Here is a 16,644-nt window from a genome sequence, read left to right on the forward strand (position 1 = left end):
CTGACCAATGCATGTGTCCAGCGGGGTTGGCAGCGACCACGCTGACTTCCTGGTGCTCTCGGCGTCTGCTGCGCCGGTCTTCGGGCTGGCTGGTGAAGACGATGTAGGTTGCTTGCTCATCAGGGAACTCGTCATGCACGGCCCCGACTGCGGGCCGAGCGACCGGAGGCGGAGGCGGCGGGCCGGCAGGCGGAGGTGGCAAGAGCCCCTCGCCCTTAGAGATTCGGGTGAGCCAGTTGCACTTCCGGGTCGTGTGGTTGGACGGCTTCGCGCCGCTGTGGAACTTGCAAGGGGCGTCGAGGGTTTGCTCGTAGGAGAAGGCGGGCTGCCAAGCCGGCCTGCCGCCCTTGGGCTTCTTGGGCGCCGGTCGTTCTTCAGGCGGCGCATCTTCGATAGTGGCCACCTGCCGGCTAGCGGGAGGCGGCGCAGGGCCCTTGCGCTTGTTGTCGTTCGAGTTGGGGTGTCGGCTGGGCTCTCCAGCCGGCGTCTTGGGCGCCGGGTTGAGCACCTTTCCGGACGCGTCTACCCGAAGCTCGGTCTTCATCGAGGAGTCGGCGGTGGCGTACTTGTCCGCTATGTCCAGAAGCTCGTCGAGGGTAGCCGGCTCGTCGCAGAGGAGTTTGTGCTTGAGGAGGGTGCCTTCTCGGCATCCGGCTGTGAAGTATTCTATGGCTTGCACCTCGTGCACCCCTTCACAGGAGTTGCGGAGCTCGGCCCAACGCGTGAGGTAATCGCGAGTGGACTCGGCGGGGCCTTGCACGCACAAGGAGAGCTGTCTGGGCTTGGGAGCCCGCTTGTAGGTGCTGGTGAAGTTGCGGATGAAGGCTTCTGTGAAGTCTAGCCAGCTGTTGATGCTACGCGGCTTGAGGATGTTAAGCCAGGTCCGCGCCATGCCCTGCAGCATGAGGGGCACGTACTTCACGGCGATGCACCGATTGCCATTGGCGATGCTAACTGCGGTGGAGTAGTCGATCAACCAATCTTCCGGCTTCACGGAGCCGTTGTACTTGGGCGTGTCTCTAGGGAGCGAGAACCCTTTGGGAAAGGGCTCGTCGTGGATGCGGGGGCCAAAGCAAGGCGGGCCGACATCGTCTTCTTCTTCTAATGCCAGGGATCGCGCTAGGCGGTCGATCCGATGACGGGCGTCGTTCTCGCCGATTCCTTCGCGGCGGCCCAGCCGGCCGCTGAGAGTCGGGTGCGCCACTGGCGGTGAGGTGGGATATCTCTCTCCACGGGGCGGAGGCGGAGGCGGGTCGCCCCACCACTCCATGGCTCGGGGATGACCATCCGCGTCCCGCTCGATGGAGATCCGGGTCCGGCTGCGGCTGGTAGCCGGCTCCTTCTCGCGTCGCGCGCGGGTATCGCTCGTAGTCGGCGTCCGGGACGTCGCGCCGTGCTCTCGGCGCGGGGGAAGGCTTTCCGCGCGAGCGTCGGCTTCGTGCCGCTGCGTGGCGGCGTCAATCAACTGCTGGATGCGCCGGGTCATGTGGGGAAGGTCTTCGGCCTCCAGGCCGTCCAGCTCGTCTACGGCCGCCTGGGCGGCACGCAAGTTCTCGAGCGGAGTGGCATAGACCGGGCGGTCGACTCCCAGTGTGTCGGCGATGACGGTGCCGCGTTGCTTGACAAGGCCGGCCCGGCTTGGCCCGCCCGGGGCGGGCGTGCCGAAGGCGGCGCGGTCAGCCTCGCGCCGGTAGGCCTCAGTGAGGCGTCTTACGGAGGCTAGCCTCCGGCCCTCTGCGAGGAGGGCGAGGCGGCGTGCTTCCAGGGCTTCGTCGTCGGCGTCGGCCGGGAGAGGAGCGGACAAGTCGTGGGCCGCCGCGCGCGAGGCGTCGCGGGCGCTCTCGTCGGTCGGGCCGCCGTGGCCGACAACCATCACTTCGGCGGCGACAGCATCGTGGCCGTCGGCTCGAGGAAGCGTGTCGTTGTAGATCGCGACGTTGGTGGGGAAGGCGTCGTAGGAGGCCGTGTCGGAGTCGACAGGCATCGGGTCGGTGGAACCAACCGACTCCAGGTCCGCAGCGGGCTCGCTGGAGACATGGAGCTGGCCGAGAAGGTTGGCGAGGTGGTCAGCGCCCACATCGGAGGCGAGTTCGTCGGAGGTGAAGGTCTCGTCGGGGAGATCGGCGAGGCCGCTTGCCGCGCAGATGCTGTTGACGCCTTGCAGCGCGTCGTGGCAAGCGCCATCGGGCGTGCCGGGCTGGCTACGCTCGCTGGGGAGGAAGAGGGTTCCCGTCCAGAACAGGTCTCCGGACGACGGTGCGCCTGGCCCCACGGTGGGCGCCAAATGTCGGGTGGTGGGTGCGACATATGCCAACGGGTGGCTTATCTTTGTGGGAACCAGTAAGACATCGCCGGTGCCTGGAAGCGGGATGAGGCAAAGACATGCACGTCGACGGATCTTACCCAGCTTCGGGGCTCTCCGAGGAGATAACACCCCTATTGCTGCTCTGCAGGGTCTCCGCATGCTCACTAGATGAATTGAGTAGCTACACGACGCTCCTTGAGCTGTTTTTGGGGGGAGGAGGAAGAAAGGGCACGGCTAGCCTGCTTCTTCTCCTTGTATGATGTCTAGAACTAGCAGGGGGTCCAACCCTTTGCATGGGTGCTCCGGGGGGTTTATATAGGCCTACCCCCCGGGGGTACAATGGTAATCCGGCTGGGCGCGGGGCCCAGCCGTCTGTGACTGTGCTCGCCGGCTCCTGCGCCGGCTGCTGGGGCCCGCCGACTGGTGGGTCCCGCCGGCTGCCAGCTCCTTGGTCAGCAAGCGGGCCCCAATGCCCCGGGCCTGGTCAGCGGCTGGTCACTGTGGCTTCATCTTGTTGACGTGAGCTTCATTGTGGTAAGCGCGGCTACAGTGCGGCCGCCTGTCGGACGATCGCTGTAGCCTTACCGCGTCTTGTCTCCTTAATGGGGCGTCTCCTTCGAGGGAGGCGGTGAGCCGGCTGCGGGGAGCCTGCCCCGCCTTGGGCCGGCTGGTTGGAAGCGTGGCCGCCTTCGGCCGTCTCTCTGCGCAAAGGGGCCCACCGCCTGTGGGTCGCGCTGGCGGCCCGTCGTGGGTGAGGCCAGGGTCAACATGGCAACAGTGCTGCGCCGGACGGGTCATGCCTACCCCGTACGGCGCATTGTGCCAGGCGTGCCCCGGGATTCGAGGGTGGCAGGCTCTTCTGTAGCCACGCCCCGTCGTACCGCCGTTAGGTGGGTGCAAACTTTGCGGGTACGGTCTTGACTGCTTTGCGGGGAGCCGGCTCGAAGGAGTCGGCCTTCTCATAGCCGGCGTCTTGGAGTCGGCCCTCTCATGAGGGTTAAAGTTGGACCGCCTTCCGAAAGCCGGCCTAGATCACAGCCGGCTAGGGGAAGGCGGCCCTATGTCTTGGATTCCTGAGAGCCGGGCTGGCTCGTAGTTTTCTCAGAAGTGCCAGGGGAGGCCGGCTAGGCTACCCATGGCTATTTACTCTGACAATGACGCTGACGGACGCGCACCCATGTGGAAGAAGAAATCTATATTTTGGGACCTGCCCTATTGGAAAGACCTAGAGGTCCGCTCCGCAATCGACGTGATGCACGTGACGAAGAATCTTTGTGTGACCCTACTTGGCTTCTTGGGCGTGTATGGGAAGACAAAAGATACACCTGAGGCACGAGAGGACCAGCAACGTATGCACGGAAAAGACGACATACATCAGGGTCATGCAAGCTACGCTCTTACCAAAGAAGAGAAGGAAATCTTCTTTGAATGCCTGCTCAGTATTAAGGTACCATCTGGCTTCTCGTCGAATATAAAGGGAATAATAAACATGGCAGAGAAAAAGTTCCAGAACCTAAAGTCTCATGACTGCCACATGATTATGACGCAACTGCTTCCGGTTGCATTGAGGGGGCTTCTACCGGAAAACATTCGATTAGCCATTGTGAAGCTATGTGCATTTCTCAATGCAATCTCTCAGAAGGTAATCGATCCAGAAATCATACCAAGGTTAGAGAATGATTTGGTGCAATGTCTTGTCAGTTTCGAGTTGGTGTTCCCACCATCCTTCTTCAACATCATGACGCACGTCCTAGTTCACCTATGCAAAGAGATTAACATTTTGGGTCCTGTATTTCTACATAATATGTTCCCCTTTGAGAGGTTCATGGGAGTCTTAAAGAAATATGTTCATAACCGTGCTAGGCCAGAAGGAAGCATCTCCAAGGGCCGTCAAAATGAGGAGGTCATTGAGTTTTGTATTGACTTTATTCCTGACCTTAAGCCGATTGGTGTTCCTGAATCGCGGCATAAGGGCAGACTGGATGGAAAAGGCATGCTAGGAGGGGAACAAATAATATGTATGGACGGACATTCTCTCACTGAAGCACACTACACAGTTCTACAGAATTCCGCCTTGGTGGCTCCGTATATGGATGAACACAAGAATTTGCTACGCTCCAAACACCCGGAGCGGTCTGATGACTGGATTACACGTGAACAAACCAGGAGTTTCGCCAGCTGGTTGCAGACACGTACCATGCATGACACCTCTATTGAAGATGACCTGTACTTGCTGTCCCAGTTACCATCTTCGAATATAATGACTTTCAAAGGGTACGAGATAAATGGTAATACATTTTACACGATCGCCCAAGATAAGAAGAGCACCAACCAAAACAGTGGTGTCCACTTTGATGCAGAAACCAAGACGGGAAAGGAAACATAGTATGGTTATATACAGGACATATGGGAACTTGACTATCGACGTGGTTTGAAGGTCCCTTTGTTTCGGTGCAAATGGGTCAATATGACACGAGGCGGGGTAACGGAAGACCCGCAGTACGGAATGACAACAGTGGATCTCAACAATCTTGCGTATGCAGACGAACCATTCGTCCTAGCCAATGATGTGGCACAGGTTTTCTATGTGAAGGACATGTCTACCAAGCCAAGAAAAAGAAAAGATAAGGAAGAGAATGCATTGTACGATGAGCCAAAGCGGCACATAGTTCTTTCTGGGAAGAGAAACATCGTGGGAGTGGATGACAATACAGACAACTCAGAAGATTATGAAAAGTTTGATGAAATTGCTCCATTCACAGTGAATATTGACCAGAGCATCTCGTTAAATGATGAAGATTTTCCATGGTTACGACACAAGGGGACACACGCGAAGAAAAAGTTTCACACCCAAAGATCTGGGATGTGATCGGTTTCACTATCATCACTTTCTTCTGTGTTTCACACCCAGAAGGGAATCTCTATAATAGTTAGGGTAGTTAATTATGTGTTTTGGCATTTGAAACGCGAAGAAATTTTATGTGCAAACAAATTCTTTCATGCCTTTACTGATTTTTAAAGTTAAGTTATTCACAAACTAGTGATTCACACTAATCTCAAATAATTCAAAATTTAAACTATTCAAATTTGAAAACTACGGGCACTAATAGAAAGTTTGTAATTTTTTGTACCTAAAGCAAAAATATTCACAAAGAAACTCTAAATACACAAAAAAACAACTCAAAAATAAATAAAGCAAAAAAAATAAAAAAGCCCGCCTACTAGGCCAGAGCGGCCTGCATACGACTAGAAACCCAACCTGTTGTTGGGCCAGGATGCAGGCCCGCAAGGGCCCAGTAGGCCAACAGGGCAGAACAGAACATGTAGGCCCAGTAGGCCTACTTTGGAGAGGAGCTCGAGAGAGCTACCGCATGGGGGTTTATAAACCAGTGCGGTCGCCCCTCGGCTAGCGAGGTGGGACTAAACTTGCGCACCGCACCTGCGCCAGCGCACCCCCTTTAGTACCGGTTCGTGGCACCAACCGGTACTAAAGGGGGGCCTTAAGTACCGGTTGGAGCCACCAACCGGTACTTAAGGGGGTGCGGTTCCCGCCGCTTGGCCTGGCCAAAACAGGCCTTCAGTACCAGTTGGTGGCTCCAACCGGTACTAAAGGTGCCTTCTATATATACAACACTTACGAAAATTTCATTCTCCCTCTGTTTCTTCCTCTGTTTCCCCATTGAAGCACCGCCCGCGCGCCCCGATCGATCGACGCCGTCGCCGTCGCCGCCCCCATCCCCGTCGCCGCACCCGTCCCCGTCGCCGCCCCCGTCCCCGTCGCCGCCCTCGTCTCCGTCGCCGCCCCGGGCCCGTCCCCGTCGCGCCGTCCCCGCGTCGCCGCCCCCGTGTCACGCCCCGGCCCGTCGCCACCCCCGGCCGTCGCCTCGCCGTCGCCGTCGCCCCGCTGTGAGCTCTCCCCCTCTAACCCCTCTCCCTCGCCCCCGGCGGTCACCATGGGCGCCGCCCCTCCCCGAGCCCATACACACACACAAGCATGATGAACACACACACACACGTACATATGTATGAATTAATGCATGTATATATTAGTATATACGTATTTTGTATGTTTAATTAGTTTAGATTTTTTAGATTATTATTTTTTCGCTAGTATATATGTATGAATGCATGTTAGATGGATATAATTAGTGTTTAATTAGTATGGAATTTTTTTATATAATGTTGTTTTTCAGTTTTTTAATGGATGTATAAAAGTTGTGTTTTCTGTTTTTAGTGTTAGATGCCGAATTAGTATGAAATAACATATAGAATTTTGACATATGCAATGATAGCATAATTAGTGTTATATAGAAATGTTAGAAATTTTAGTTATCAAAATCCAGTCATTAAAAAAATGTTACTTTTTGCGAGCTTATAGCTAGTATTTGTTCTCGATGATGCCCGGCCCGCATCCTCGCCCTCGACCCATCCGTGATGATGTCCGACTGACCCATGTCCGAGACTGGGCTCCGCCGGGCTGGCACTGGGAGGTGCTGCCTGGAGGGGCGCACCGCTTGATGAGGAACCCGGCCCCGGGTCCCGTCGTCGACACTGATCTCGTTTGGTGGCGTTCGCGTGGGCCAGTTTCGGTGCGGAGGGAGCCGGCCCCGCCGGAGGTGGTACGTCGCCGTGTCAGGGAGGAGGACGAGCACGTCCATCGCTACATGGTTGCGTTAGAGGGCGGCAGGTTCTCCAATACCTGGCAGTTTCTTCAGGGATCTCACTTCAGCTATGATCCTATGAGGGTTCCTTATCTTTGGGTGTCCACCGCCCGCGCCGCATGAACCGCGAGTGTCCTAGATTCTTCTGTAGTATTCGATCTTTAATTAGCTACCTAGCTAGTGATGTACTATTCAATATTATATATTATTCGAGACGATGTATTCGAGATTATATCTATTATTCGAGACGATGTATTCGAGATTATATCTATTATTTGAGAAGATGTAATTTGAATACTAAATTGTTTTATATTTCTTTTGGCATAGTTAAATAAAAGCTATGGCGGACAATACCGACAGAGAGGGAGAATAGACCATGTTCGATATAATACGTGGGCTAGATGATGAACAGAATGAAGAAGATTATGACGGCTCCGAATTTCTAAACAACACCGGAGAGGGTGATATGATATTCGATCGCGACGACCGAATTGATGAAGTCATGAACTACGATTATGACAATGACGAAGAACATGTTGATCCTGAAACAACAAAGACCGGCGAGGTATATATATTTATATAAGCAGGCATCTGGTGATCATCACATGTTTTAAATGAGTTGAAGATATATTAACGAATCAATCTTTCTTCTTTCAGCCATCCGGATCGAGCAAATCTTCAGGCAACAGGACGAAACGAGGCCCGAACAAAAAGTTGAAGGAGGGCGTAAAGTATAATATCGAGGCAATCGAACCTAATGGCGAACCATTAGCGCCTAAGAAGATTGCGGACAAGTTCGTTCGTCAGTGCGGAGTTCTTGTGAAGGACCAACTCCCGATCTCCCTTCAAGAATGGAGAGAGCCAGCAATGCCACGTCCAGATCTTACTTTTGTCGACGACAGACAAAAAAGTCTGCTTTGGGATACTATCATGGAACATTTCACCCTACCAGATCATTTCATAGAAGCAGATGTGCAGAAAGTCAAGGATGCTGCTCTTAGGAAGATGGCGGTTGCATTCAAGAACCACAAGAATCGTGAATGGGACAAGTACATCAAGGGAGGAAGGAAGACTCCAGTATTCGAGGGAACACTAGAGAATCAAAGTGCTCATTGGGACGATTTCGAGAAATTCAAGGATTCAGAATTAGCTAAGGAACGGTCAAGAATAAACAAGAAGAATGCCGAAAAAAAGGATAAGTTCCATAAGCTGGGGCCAGGTGGCTACGAGGTGGCAATGCCTAAGTGGGATAAGTCTGAGAAAGAGATGGAGGATGCAGGTGTCACTCCGTTAGTAAGAGCTGGCCCCCCAGGTGCAGGACTTGGTTCTATGCGCATGGGGGGGAGTTGGACCCGAAGACAGGCAATGTTTCGACGAAGGCATGTCTGAACGGAGCCGACGATGCGCTACTTGTTGCAATAGAAGAGGCTCGATCGGGGGTGTTCCAGCCCAAACAGAGAGAACGACGAGCTTACGCGTGCCCTGGGAAATCCTGAACACCCGGGAAGAACACGAGGCAAGGGCGCTATTCCGTGGTATGAGGGGTTTTCGGACTGGAACACCGACTACAGAACCCGTGCGAGAAAGAAGATTGCGGAGGAGAAGAAGAGGAAGATGGAGGAGGAGCAAAGGAAGCTCGACTATGAGCGCCTTCAAGGCCTAGAAGCAAGTCAAGCGGAATTGGCAGCTAAATTCCAGCGGCAGCAGGAGCAGATCGACTCACTTAGCCAGCAAAGGGGGTCTCAGCAGCTGCAGCAGCTAGCGGATGATCCAGCATTGGATACCACCGCCCCATCCATGCCGAGAAGCAGCGTGGGTTCCGCCCCGGGCGACGCAGTAGTGCTGGATAGATACCCCATGGATGACATCACGGAGAACACTAACTGCGAGCTACACTTCAAAATGAAGAACATATCCATGAAGGTGGCGGACGCTGTTGCTTTTTCAAATTCCCCCGAGGCAACCTTCCATTGCAACCCGATTCCAGCGGGCTATGCTCGTGTCTTGGTTGATGAGGTGGTGGACCAATATTCGGGGCTAGAGCTTGACATTCCTGGAGGTGATGAGGAGCACACACTCGGAGATGCCAAACATCGTATCATCCTATGGAGAAAGGATTGCATCATTTTTCGAAGGCCACCGACACCGCGTCACCCGACTCCTCGTCGAAGTCCGCCACCGAGTCAGCAGACTCCCGCTCCTCCAAGTCCACCAATGCGTGAGGCCACTCCTCCTCCTCCTCCAAGTCCGGCAAAGTGTCAAGCCACTCCTCCTCCAAGTCCGACACAGCGTCAGACGTCCACTCCTCCTCCAAGTCCGGCACAACCTCAGGCCACTCCTCCTCCAAGTCCGGCACAGCTTCAGGCCACTCCTCCTTGTCCAACTCAGCCCCGTCAGCCGTCTTCGCCGCCTCAGCAATCACAGAAGAGACACCCCGTAGCTATGGTGCGTAGCGGTACCAGTCGAGGTCATAGTACAGGAAGTACAGGCGGAGGCAAGCGATATAAATATGGTCCAAACCTCACTACTCCTCTTCCTGTGAGGGCTTACGACAGGACCGAGGAGCAAACCAATGCCATAGTGCGGGCAGAAGTCGACGCCCATTTTGGACCGAAACCGCCACCGCCGCCAAGGGAGAAAGTGCCTGTGGAAGTAGTTGACCACTTCATTCGTATGGCTCAACCACCAGCTCCTAAGCCTGTTGACACAGACTATGATCGCCACATCAGGAAGTTACATCGACAACGTCTACAGAAGGAGGCGAGCTCGAGCTCGAGCAAACAACAAGCAGCTGTCGAAAAATGCGGGAAAACCGTTGCCCAGCTGGGAGAACAGGCGGCGCAATCGACCCCCCCGCTTGTTGTGCTGACAACACGTGACAGTACGCGCGCCCAATATTATTGTGGGCAAACAGTTTATGTTCCCGAGGTGGGCGATGTGGTAATAACCCAGGAGCATATAATGCAGGCCGAAACTCTCAAAATCACTATTGGACAACTCCTCGAGATCGAGGACATGCCTGTGCTTACAGAGGAGGAAATAAAACGGAAATATGCCCGGGGCCAACCTTTGGTCAAGCCAGAAGAGGTCAAGAAGCTCCCAACGAGAATGTATGAATTGCATCAATGGTACATGGACATTACCAAGAGATCCGATCGAGAGTCCCTCATGGTGCAAGTCAAGAAGGATCATTACTACCATCAGAAACCTGTGACCGTTGAGTATTCTGAACTGTTTCAGTTATACAATCAAGACGCACTCGACAAATCTATCGTCAGTTGCTATTGTCTGTAAGTGATTTCTTTCTGTAATTTAAGTCTCAAGCTAGCTGTAGTGATCCTTTTGATCAATCATTACATGTAATTATTCTCACTATGTTCTTTTCTGTGGTATTATGCAGGATGAAGATGTATGAAATGAGAAAAGGTGGACGCTATGGCATTGGGTTCATTGACCCAAACACCGTTAATGAATACACATGGAAAATAAACAAGCATCATCAAAAGCAGGTAGAGGACAGCATGCTAGAGTTCTTGAAGCGCCTCAAATACAATGAAGATATACTACTTCCTTACAACTTCTAGTGAGTCACACTTTCTTGTACTACAAATTATCTATTTTTGCCTACTAGCTAGCTACATGTTTTTTGCTTACATATGCCCGCTTAATTAAGACATGCAAACGTGTGTGCATGCAGATTTCACTGGATCTTGTGTATCATTAAAGTTGACGCCGGAACAATTGAAATACTGGACTCACTACTCAAAGCAAATAGTGACTATAACATCTTGTTTGGGATAGTCAACAGGTAATTTCAATCATTATTAACTATATATCTCGGCCTATTTAGTTCGTCATTTCATGATATGAACTATTTAATAACCCCTTTATTCATTTTCTTTGTCGGCGGGCAGGGCTTGGGCAAGGTTCATCAGCGTCACGGAAGGTGAATGGAAACGACAGCTGAAATGGTTTCGACCCAAGGTAAGTAATTAAGTAGTACTAGCTAGCTAGCTAGCTGCCATCTCTTTAATTATCATGCTTGATTAATTATTATCTGATCAAATTAAATTCCATTCTCGTAATAAAGGCCCTGAAGCAGGCGCAGGGGACTGATCTGTGTGCATTCTGCGTTTGCAAGAACATTCGCATGATGGCGTCCGAAAGGAGCAGATCTCAAAGACAGGAATGGCTATGCTTGTCAGAACACTATTCACAATTTTTACAGCATTATCGATATCTAGTCACACAACTAATACACATGCATATTGATCTCCTTCTTAATAGTTCATACAGGTGAGGGACAAGCTCCTAGAAACGGAGCGTGTAGAAGCACTTCAAGAGGAAATAGCGGGATTTTTGCTCGACCAGGTCATAAATCCAAAGGGAGAATACTATTACCCGCTACCGCCCCCATCGACCAGGTCATGAACCACTTCCAATTGTCATCGTGCTCCGAAGGCACCAATTAGGCTAATGCCACTGGCTCCGAAGGCAACATGCATATGTAGGAGAAATTGTATATAGCTATACATGTGTGTATGTGTGAATTAATATGGTGGTTTGTGAGACATTGATGATATATATATGACTAGTTCTACTAGAAATTCTATATATATATATATATATGCATAACGTGTACAATGTGTAGTATCATAAAATACCAGCAAACGAAAAAGAATTAAAATGGAAAACACAAAATTAAATGAAAAAGAAATCATAAAACCAAAAAACCCCAAACATTTTAGTACCGGTTGGTGTTACCAACCGGTACTAAAGGGCTCCCGGCCCCCGGAGCTGGCTCGTGCCACGTGGTTGCCCTTTAGCACCGGTTCGTGCTGAACCGGTACTAAAGGGGGGGGGGCTTTAGTGCCCACACTTTAGTGCCGGTTATGGAACCGGCACTAAAGGGCCTTACGAACCAGTGCTATTGCCCGGTTCTGCACTACTGTCCTCTCCCATAGCTTGTCTCTTAGGTTCAGAGAAACGCCGAAGAGTCTACTTGACCGGCTTGAATCCCTTTAGAATATTGAGGCTGTGCTCGGCCAGCCTGCATGGGATTCCTGGCATGTCTGAGGGGTGCCAGGCGAATATGTCCCAATTCTCGCGCAGGAACTCTCGTAGTGCGGCGTCCACAACGGGGTTTAACTGTGCCCCGGTGGAGGATGTTCTTGGAATTTGACTATTTCATCCACTGGTTTAAAAGAGGTGGACTTGGATCTTTTGTCAAGTATCACGTCGTCCCTGTCCACTATGGAGCGTAGCACAGTTAATTCCTCGGCCGCAAGGGCTTCGGATAATGCCTTGAGGGCCAATGCGGCTGTTTTGTTTTCAGCGCGGAGTGCTGTGTCCGAATCACTAGCGAGAGTGATGATTCCGGTGGGCCCGGGCATTTTGAGCTTCATGTACCCATAATGGGGTATAGCTTGGAAGATCGTGAACGCCTCCTGCCCTAAAAGGGCGTGGTATCCGCTACTGAACGAGGCCACTTGGAATGTAATTTCTTCGGACCTATAGTTCTCCGGCATGCCGAATACCACATCTAGTGTGATTTTCCTTGCACAGCGTGCTTCCCGACTGGGGATGATTCCTCTGAAGGTTGTGCTGCTTTGCTCAATGCGGTTCCAGTCTATTTCCATTTTTTGAAGAGTTTCCTCATAGATGAGGTTTAATCCACTGCCGCCGTCCATGAGTACTTTGGTGAGTCGAAAGCCGTCCAGAATTGGACTGAGGACCAGTGCAGCTGGTGCTCGGGCTGTTCAGAATTTAGGTTCGTCACTGGCATTGAAGGTAATAGCCGTGTCACTCCATGGATTTATTGCTGCCACATGGCAGATTTCGGCAAGGCTGCGGGGTGTTCGCTTGCGCCTTGGTTTCAAAGACTGTTAATACCGTATTGTTATCCCCGGGATGGTGCTCTGTGGCATCTGGGATGAGAAGATCCTCACCACTTTTGGCCACCTGCCGGAGTACCCAACATGCTCTAAGGCTGAGTGTTGGTATGGTATCCGCTGTGCTATGAATTTTGCAGGGTCCGTTGAGCCATCCCTCCAATACGGTTCCACGCCCTGTAGAGGATCTTTGCTTCTTTGTAGTTAACTCGGGTGTCTTATGATAGTGCACCCTTTTACTTCGGACTGGGTGTATATTCGGAGCCGGATTATCCCAAAATTTCGTTTCGGTTTTCCAGGCACTTTCCATCGCACAGTACTTTCGTACTATGGACGCCAAGTCGGCGAAGCGTGATATGTCACGGCGACTTATGGTGTTAAGGATTCCCTTGTCCGTGCAATTATTGCAGAAAAATGAGACTGTGTCTTCCTCGCGACAGTCCTTAACCTTGTTCATCACGAGGAGGAATCTGGCCAATAATGATGTACTGTTTCCTGGGGCGCTTGCCTGATGTGGGAAAAATCGTTTATGCTTGGGTGGGTGGGTGGCTTTGAGTCCGAACCCTTACCCGATCTGAGACCCAGGGGTCGAGGAGTTTCCAATCTTGGAAGTTCGGGTTTCGGGATGTTGCCCGATAAGTCTGGCCTGCCGCCTGACTCTATGTTCAGGGCTTGGGTGATGTCCTCCCGTAAACGGCTATCCGGCTCGGAGAGCTCAGGAATCCGGACATAGTTAGTCCTCAAGATAGTGGAAGAATCGCCGCATTGTTCCTCCACCACCGGAATATGATGGGTGATCGGTGGAGAGTTAATCTCCCTTTGATCGGGTTTAAGCCCAATCCGATCATAGTCCGTAGCGACTCCCAAGGCGGTGATGCGATCCAAGAGCTCGTTTAGGGGTGAGATCTCCATTGGATCCATCTGCTCGGCAAATTCCGAGCCGACGTGGAGGCTGTTTTCGATGACCTGAGAAGTCATCGTCGGTGCAGCAGCCGAACGGGCGGTCATGATGAAACTGCCTAGCCAAAGAGTTTGGCCGACAGCCAGGGCTCCCCCGGCAGTAATGTTGTTTTTAACAACAAGACGAGGCATCCTTCCTTATGGTGACGGCACAGTGGAACTCTCAATGAAAGCACCAATGTCGGTGTCAAAACCGGCGGATCTCGGGTAGGGGGTCCCGAACTGTGCGTCTAAGGCGGATGGTAACAGGAGGCAGGGGACATGATGTTTACCCAGGTTCGGGCCCTCTTGATGGAGGTAATACCCTACGTCCTGCTTGATTGTTCTTGATAATATGAGTAGTACAAGAGTTGATCTACCACGAGATCGAAGAGGCTAAACCCTAAAAGCTAGCCTATGGTATGATTGTTGTTGTCCTACGGACTAAAACCCTCCGGTTTATATAGACACCAGAGGGGGCTAGGGTTACACAAGGTCGATTACAAAGGAGGAGATATACATATCCGTATTGCCTAGCTTGCCTTCTACGCCAAGTAAAGTCCCATCCGGACACGAGACGAAGTCTTCAATCTTGTATCTTCATAGTCCAGTCCGGCCAAAGGATATAGTCCGGCTATCCGGAGACCCCCTAATCTAGGACTCCCTCAGCTCCTTAGAATTGGAGGATTCTATAAATGAAGGGACAGGAAAAACACATGAATAGGATAGGAATGCATGTGCAAAACAGAGCATTTGGAAACATAGTATTTCAGTCAACCTGGGTGTTTGGCTCACGTGAATTGGAAGAACAGAGGAATGGAGAAACAAAGTGATGTGACGAGTGTACAACCTCTTTGGCATAGCCTTGTGGACCTCAACATCATTGGGTTGGACGTGGAGGATGGTGATGATGCGGGTGTGACTGTCGGAGGCGGGGAAGAAGATCCGAGGCCTCTGGAAACGGCGCCGAGGGTACTGCTCCGCTGTGATGGACGGTTCCGTCATTGGAGCAGCTCCGCTAAGGTGAACGGCGACGAGGCTGAAGCATGACAAGATAGACAACGTTAATCTGAAGTGGGACCCTAATATCATCTGCAATAGATGATGTAAAATACATCACGAAAAAGTGGTAGATGTAAAACGCATCAGCCGCGCCACGGCCGCTCCGACATATGCTGTAAGTACTGTTCACTGTGAACTTAACTGAAGAAATTAACTTCAGAGTCGAAACTGAATTTTACTATCGAAACTGATTGAACTAGTAACAGAGCATTGCAATAGATGTTTAGGGTGTTCGAGCACTAGTAGCAGAGAAGCAGTGATCTAAATCAGCAGACGCTCGAGCAGGGAACGCACTAGCAGAGAGCAAGTCGTGCAGTAGCACCGCGAGCGAGTGCTAAAGCAGCAACTCCTGTAGCTGCCGGAGGTTATGCAGCAGCAGCAGTTGAAGGAAATATGCCCTAGAGGCAATAATAAAGTTATTATTTATTTCCTTATATCATGATAAATGTTTATTATTCATGCTAGAATTGTATTAACCACAAACATAATACATGTGTGAATACATAGACAAAGAGTATGTCACTAGTATGCCTCTACTTGACTAGCTCGTTGAATCAAAGATGGTTAAGTTTCCTAGCCATAGACATGAGTTGTCATTTGATTAACGGGGTCAAATCATTAGAGAATGATGTGATTGACTTGACCCATTCCGTTAGCATAGCACTTGATCGTTTAGTTTGTTGCTATTGCTTTCTTCATGACTTATACATGTTCCTATGACTATGAGATTATGCAACTCCCGTTTACCGGAGGAACACTTTGTGCGCTACCAAACGTCACAACGTAACTGGGTGATTATAAAGGTGCTCTACAGGTGTCTCCGAAGGTACTTGTTGGGTTGGCGTATTTCGAGATTAGGATTTGTCACTCCGATAGTCGGAGAGGTATCTCTAGGCCCACTCGGTAATGCACATCACTATAAGCCTTGCAAGCATTGCAACTAATGTGTTAGTTGTGGGATGATGTGTTACGGAACGAGTAAAGAGACTTGCCGGTAATGAGATTGAACTAGGTATTGAGATACCGACGATCGAATCTCGGGCAAGTAACATACCGATGGCAAAGGGAACAATGTATGTTGTTATGCGGTTTGACCGATAAAGATCTTCGTAAAATATGTAGGAGCCAATATGAGCATCCAGGTTCCGCTATTGGTTATTGACCGGAGACGTGTCTCGGTCATGTCTACATAGTTCTCGAAGCCGTAGGGTCCGCACGCTTAAAGTTTGATGACAGTTATATTATGAGTTTATGTGTTTTGATGTACCGAAGGAGTTTGGAGTCCCGGATGAGATCGGGGACATGACGAGGAGTCTCGAAATGGTCGAGATGTAAAGATCTATATATTGGACGACTATATTCGGACATCGAAAGGTTCCGAGTGATTCGGGTATTTTCGGGAGTACCGGGGAGTTACGGGAATTCGTATTGGGCCTTAATGGGCCATACGGGAAAGGAGAGAAAGGCCTCAAAGGGTGGCCGCACCCCTCCCCATGGGCTGGTCCGAATTGGACTAGGGAGGGGGGCGCCCCCTTCCTTCCTTCTCCTTTTCCCTTCCCTTTCCTTCTCTCCTACTCCTACTACTGGGAAGGGATCCTAGTTCTACTAGGAAAAGGGGAATCCTACTCCCGGTGGGAGTAGGACTCCCCTAGGGCGCGCCATAGAGAGTGCTGGCCCCTCCCCTCCTCCACTCCTTTATATACGTGCCTAGGGGGCACCCCATAGAGGCAACGCTTGATCTCTTGATCTCTTAGCCATGTGCGGTGCCTCCCTCCACCATAATCCA

The sequence above is a fragment of the Triticum urartu genome, chromosome 2A (assembly GCF_056163025.1).
Source record: "Triticum urartu cultivar PI428250 chromosome 2A, HENAU_Tu73, whole genome shotgun sequence".
Taxonomy (NCBI): domain Eukaryota; kingdom Viridiplantae; phylum Streptophyta; class Magnoliopsida; order Poales; family Poaceae; genus Triticum; species Triticum urartu.